Source organism: Mus caroli, unplaced genomic scaffold (assembly GCF_978045245.1).
Source record: "Mus caroli unplaced genomic scaffold, Mus_caroli_1 scaffold_11, whole genome shotgun sequence".
NCBI lineage: Eukaryota > Metazoa > Chordata > Mammalia > Rodentia > Muridae > Mus > Mus caroli.
Window position 1 is genome coordinate 121563027 of NW_028227266.1, and position 6452 is coordinate 121569478.

A 6452-nucleotide genomic window follows, 5' to 3' on the forward strand; every position below is an offset into this window, starting at 1 on the left:
GACTCTGCCTCCCAGAATGTGTGCCCCCTATGCCTGACTTTTAGGTGGGTGCTGGGGATCTAACTCAGGTTGTCATGCCAGCAAACACTGAGCCATTTCTCCAGCTCTTTGTTTTGATATTAGCAGTGGTATCTTTGTCTTGGGCAGAGGAGAAGAGAAAAGCTGGTCAAAGGGTGATGGTCTTAGATGGTGACTCCACTGTAGCCTTCATAGAGCTCCCCTGTAGGGGCAGCTTGTGTTTGTGTCCCAAATGGTCCCAGATTCCCTAGGCAGCTGATTCCATCCTTTAAGAGCAATATTTCCACTGGGCACATGTGGAATGTGCACATGCCTGTCTGTGACAAAGACTGACCAGAGCCAAGCACAGTGATGTTGGAGGCTCCTGTAAGATCATACATGTTGTTACTTGTGTTGGCAAGTGGTTTCCTGGCCCCAGGTCATAGCCAGAGTCCCTTTAGACTTGAAGACCTAAGGTCTCCTGAACTTCAATATTTTTGTGTCTTACAAAATTACTTGTGGCACCATTTTTCAGAGCCCAGGCAGACTCTTAAGAGCTGCATCGCATCCTTTCTGACATACTAAGGAAAAATAAAGATCTCCCTCTCTGCCTTTGTGTAGCATAAGGAGCCTAAAGCACCTTGAACCCTGTGCTGCAAGCTGTTTGCATGAGGCTTGTGCTGGGGCCTCATAGGAAGTGGGGAAAACCCAGGACAAGTCCTCTGCAAACACTGCCCAGCATAAAGGTCACCCAGACAGATCCTGGGTGAGCCAGAGCCACTTATGTCTCTGTCACCTTAGAGCTGGGAAGAAGAACCTCTTGTTTCTTACAATCTCCTGTCCCTCACCCCATTCCTAAACCTCTAAGGGCAGATGTGGCATTTGTACTAAATTGTGTTTGTGTTTGCCTCCAGACTAAAAGGAGTTCTCAAAATGATCTCCCTAGCATCTCATTAGAACACATAAACCATAAACCTGACATCTCTGAGAATCCTGACTCAGCTTCATTGTGGGGCACCTATGGAATCCTTGGTCCCATGTCCCCCTGCTGCATCAGACTCTCCATCAGGGACCATGAGGCAGGTGGTAACTGTGGTCACAGTCTGTGCAGGTTCCTTCGCTGTGCCCAGCCCCACTGCATCCTCTCTAGCCCCATATTTTCTGCATGCTCATAATCATCTTCTCAAAACAACACATTCAGACCACGTAAGCCCTCTATGGGGCTGAGCTACTGTAAGGACCTGGCCTTGCCCTCCCTGTAGAAGGCCTGGCGATGGGTATAGATCCTTCTCTCCCAATCCTCTCCCTTCCCATCCGTCTATTCTCTTCCAAGATGCCCCTGCCCAAGGTGCCCAAGCTTCAGGATCCTCCCAGCCCATCCTCCCATGACTGATGCCTGATTGGTGGTTTCATAGATACTTCAGAGAGCTCTAGTTTCCCAGTTTGAGAAGAACAGGTAGTTGCCAGTCCATGAACATGGCAGGATGCATTCCCTATGCTTGGAGCCTTCATTGCTTCCGCCCTTCTGCCTTCCATGGCAGGGTTCGTCTTTGTCTGGGGGAGGGCTTCTGCTCATTGACTGTTACAGCCTTGTCCCTGCTCACTGGCACTGAGAATAAGTCTGCTAAATGAATGGGCGAGTGTGCCCATGCTGTGAGCATCCTCCCTGAACGTCCTCCCCCAGCATCCTCCCTGAACATCCTCCCTGAATGTCCTCCCCCAGCATCCCCCCTGAGCATCCCTTGCTCTTTATTGAGTCCTGCATCTTTTATTTCTTTTTGGCAGTGTTGCAGCAACAACAAATCTGCTCTACCGGTAGAGCAGATCTTCTGCCAGGTGCTGTCTTGGTGCCTTTATTTTTTCTATCAGGTGGGCTGTGGACCCACGCTAACAGAAAGTGCCACCAGGATAACATCCATGCCGTTGGTCACCAGTGTCCCTGCTGTTCAAACGTAGGCCCTGAAGTCTGTCTCCTGAGCCACCGCGTTATGATGCAGAGGAGCTGGTCACTCCCAGGGACCCAGGAAAGTCCTCTGTATTCTCAGAACCTTCTACCCTAGTGTCTTTAACTAGGTGCCCCACCACCAACAACCACACAGTCCTTTATAACAGGTTTTAACCTTGTTTGAAAGGCTTTGGTGATGGAACATGATTCAAAACCTTGTAAAATATGGAATGAGGTCACATCCTGAGAAAATGAGGGAATCCTTCAAGGCCTAGAAGAAAGTCGATTTGAATTTGGCGTGATACCAGAGAGATCTTTTGAGGTTTATATATGACCTTCAAAGGCTGAAGCTGCAAATTCTGAGGAGGGCCTACTTGGAACTCAGTGTTTGGGGTGTGGAGCACAGTTCTGGGTTCCCTTCTCAGTTCACAACTCCACCAGAGCACCACTCCAAGCCACACATGTCTGCCCATCGTGTGTCTTCCATTCCAAAGTGCATTGTGACTCACTGAGAACATCAGTCCCAGCCCCAGAACATTCTAGACCCTTAGCTGGATTTGATAACACCCATGGGAAAGAAAACAAGACTGTACGGCCCTGCTTTCTGTAGCCTTCTCTTAGCAGCCTGTGCCACAGGAAGTGGTAAGATTTGTTGGGTTTTTTTTTTTAATTAAATTTACTTATTCACTTTACAACCCAATATCAGCCTTTCCTCTCCTCCCAGTGCCCCTCATACAAGTCCTCCCCTATTCCACCCTCTGAGTGTCAACCCCACCCCATCCTACCCCTGCATATCAAGTTGCTATGGGACTAGGTGCATCCTCTCCCACTAAGGCCAGACAAGGTTGTCCATTTAGCAGGATCTACAGGCAGGCAGGCAGGCAGGCAGGCAGGCAGGCAGGCAGCAGGCTCAGGGAATCCCTGCTATGTTGGGGGATCTCTATGAAAACCAAGCTGCTCGTCTGCTACAATGGGCCTAGGTCCAGCCTGTGCTCGCTCTTTGGTTGGTGGTTCAGTCTCTGGGAGCCCCCCAAGGGTCCAGGTTAGTTGACTCTGTTGGTCTTCCTGTGGAGTCCCTGTCCTCTTAAGGTCCCTCAGTCTTTCTCCCAGCTCTTCTACGAACTTCTTACTCCCGAGCTCCATCTACTGTTTGGCTGTGAGTCTCTGCATCTCTTTCCATTGGCTGCTGGGTGGAGCCTCAGAGGACCGTTAAGCTAGGTTCCTGTCTGCAAGCATAACAGAGTATCATTAATAGTGTTGGGGACTGATTCTTGCCCATGGGGTGGGTCTCAATTTCAGGCAGCCATTGGTTGACAATACCTCCATCTCTGCTCTATATTGGTCCCTGCACATCTTGTGGGCAGGGCACATTTGAGGTTGAAGGTTTTGTGAGTGGATTGCTGTCCTTATCCTTCCACTGGGAGTCTTGCCTGGCTGTAGGAAGTGGCCACTTCAGGATCCATATTTCCCATTGCTAGGTATCTCAGCTAGAGTCGCCCCCTTAGACCTTCTGGGGCCTCTCCCCATCCCAGATCTCTGGCAAGTCCTAGAAGTTGCCCTATCACCACCACCCCCAGCCAATTTCCCTTCTCTCTCCCCTGCTCTTCCTAAATATGATTTCCCCAGGAAGTAGTAAGTTTAGACTCTCTGTATCACAACTACTGTGAGGCCTTATGTTTATAGCCCAACTCCAAAAAGCAGATTCTCTAAGAGTGGTAAACTACAGACCACAAAAAGTTGTGGGCACAGTGGGCTTGTCACATGCACACATGAATGCACAGACACACTTACACACACACTCACATCCACATCCACACTCACATGCACACACACACTTCAATACCCAGTGTCTTGTTCTTTCGGACTGTTCTGCTGGCCTTGGCCAGTACTTTGGGGGAAAACTGGATTCAGAAAGGAAGTTTCCTTGTAATACTGAGTACCAAATAGTGTTTTTCTAATTTGTTGCTGGGACCCGCAACCTCAGCACCCCTGGAAACTTACTGGGCATGCAATTGACCAGTCATATCCCAGCTGTGCTGAGCATTGGCAAGCACTCCAGGGAGTTCCACAGCACACTGATAGAAAGAAAAAGAAAATCTGAGATATGGTAACGCATACCTGTAAAACATACATACACACACACACACACACACACACACACACACACACACACACACACATTCCAAACCAAGCCGTCAGGACCATGTTGGAAAGGAGTGAGCCAAGAAAATGGTTTGCGAAGCTTCCTGGCCCACATCTGCAGCATGTGAGATGCTTATGGCTTTCACTGAATACTAAGTAGCAGTTTCTGAAACTCCAGGTGCCCTGGGCTGTGGAGTCCTGACTCCTCTTATGATCTGAACAAAGATGCTCAGGTCACGTCTGATCCCTGCCACAGGGAGGCTGCAGGTACCAGTGCAAAGCCTTAGCTGTATTCATACATGGCACACTGCAAAGGCTTCACGCGCTCTACTCCGAGTCTGCAGCAGCCTCGTTTTAAGAAGAAGATCTTGAGACTGAGACCTCCCCGGGGGGCCGATGTGGCTGCTTACCACTGCAGAGTCATGAACCTCTGCCTTCTCCAATGCTTCTCTAGGCCCTGCCTTTGATTTGACCTCTCTTTCATGAACAAGTATGAAACAGAGAGGCTGGCATGTCCAGCACAGAGCACTCATGTCTATGGTATCACAGAAAAATCGGCCTCTGGGCTGACAACCAAACACTAGGTGATGTTGACAGTTAAATTTTGTGCCTCTCTGACCTCAGAATGAGTGTGTAATCGCCCTTGTTTATCTTGGTGGTAGTTATGGATAGCCTTTATGTTCACCTCGTGGATGACCTTATACATTCTGGATAAACCAGAGAGGCAAAGACCTTCCAGACCTAAGCCATAACCTCTTGGTACATACTGACCCAGGCAAGTACTTTCTCCCTAAGAAAACCACAGTAATTCAGACCGAGAGTTCTGAGCTTTTCCATCATGTGCACTGATATCAGTCCAGGAGGAAGCTGTATTCTACTTCCTGTCACAATCCAGGAAACTGCACATATTGCTAATGATGAGGGAAGAGCCTGTGGGCCTTGGAGACAGAATTGAAGTCCAAGGTCTTCACCATAATTCTGATTTTCAGTGGAAAATTAGAGGAAAAATAAAAAGTCTGACCTGCTGTTCCCTCTGTCTCCTAAACAAAAACCCCCGAAGGGGTGTCGCATGGCGTCTGAAATGCTATTTTTAAAGGCATTGGAATGAAAAGGCTAGGAACGGCGCTCGATAGGTAGAGTGCTTGCTATACAAGCATTAGGAACAGAGTTTGATCCCCAGCATCCACATAAAAAAAGGTGGTCGGAGCAGCATGTCCTTGTAGTCCCAGCAGATGAGAGGCAGAGACTGGCAGACCTCTGGCGCTCGCTAGGCATCCCGCTAAGCAGCAGCATCCCATAGCCAAGAGGTGGATCAGGAATGCTAAGAAACCTGCCCTGGCCATACAGCCTAGCCCTTTGTTCCCAAGAACCAGAGTTTTTCAAGATCTAGGACAAAGACAGTGCCCTCGGGACCCTGGTGGAATTTACCATGTGCTAAACATTTGTGTCATCTCAGAACCCAGTGCCCCTGGGAAGGTGAGCAGATTCTTCCTAGCGTTTATGTGAGGACCAGGTTTAGGTCCCATAGCTGGGCTACCATGCCCCCAGAGGTGTGCTGATCAACTACCTAAAAGGTATTCTGCTCACACTCTGTAATCAGTTCCTGCCACCCATCCCCGGGCTATGTAGACATGAGTAATTTCAAAGGTTCCTAACTGTCTCCAAGTTGAAACCTGGGGCTTGGGGCCAGCATGCTGAAAGTGAGGAAAAAATAAAAATGAAAACAACCCCCAATCATGCCTTTTTGGAGGGAAGGTCAGGTGGGCCCACAGAAGTCACCTGTGGTCTGGTCTCCTCCCACCGGACATTGAGTTTCCCGGGGCAGGATTCACTGTCTACTTTGTTGCATGGGTGCACCCAAAGGTCACACAGTAGGGCTTAGGACACAGCTGATGTTTGGTGCAAGACTGTACTGTGAACAGTCCTGGGTTCCTCTACTGTCGATGCTCGAATGCTAGAAGCCCAGCCTGCCAAATGTGTACAGTTCTCATGGGAGACTCATAGGCTGTCTGCATGTTAGCTCAGCTCAGCAGAACAGGAAGGTCTCTGGGCTCAGAACCCCATCAGTAACCTGGGACACTAAAGCCTTCAGCAGACGCCTGTAGCATTGACCCTGTGGTTGTCACAGACACGCTTTGAAACTGGTTGCAACTTGCTGACCTTATTAAGGACAGGAACCAACTCATCTGCTACCTCTCATGAGCTCCAAAGCCAGCCTGTTACACTCACATGTTATGCCACATCCTTTAACAGGGTGCACAGCCATCATTGCACAAGAGATACCCTCTGGATCGCAGAGCATGGGGCTTGTCTGACTCCTCACCATGCAGAGCGGGCATGGTAGACAGTATGGTACATCTGCAGGACA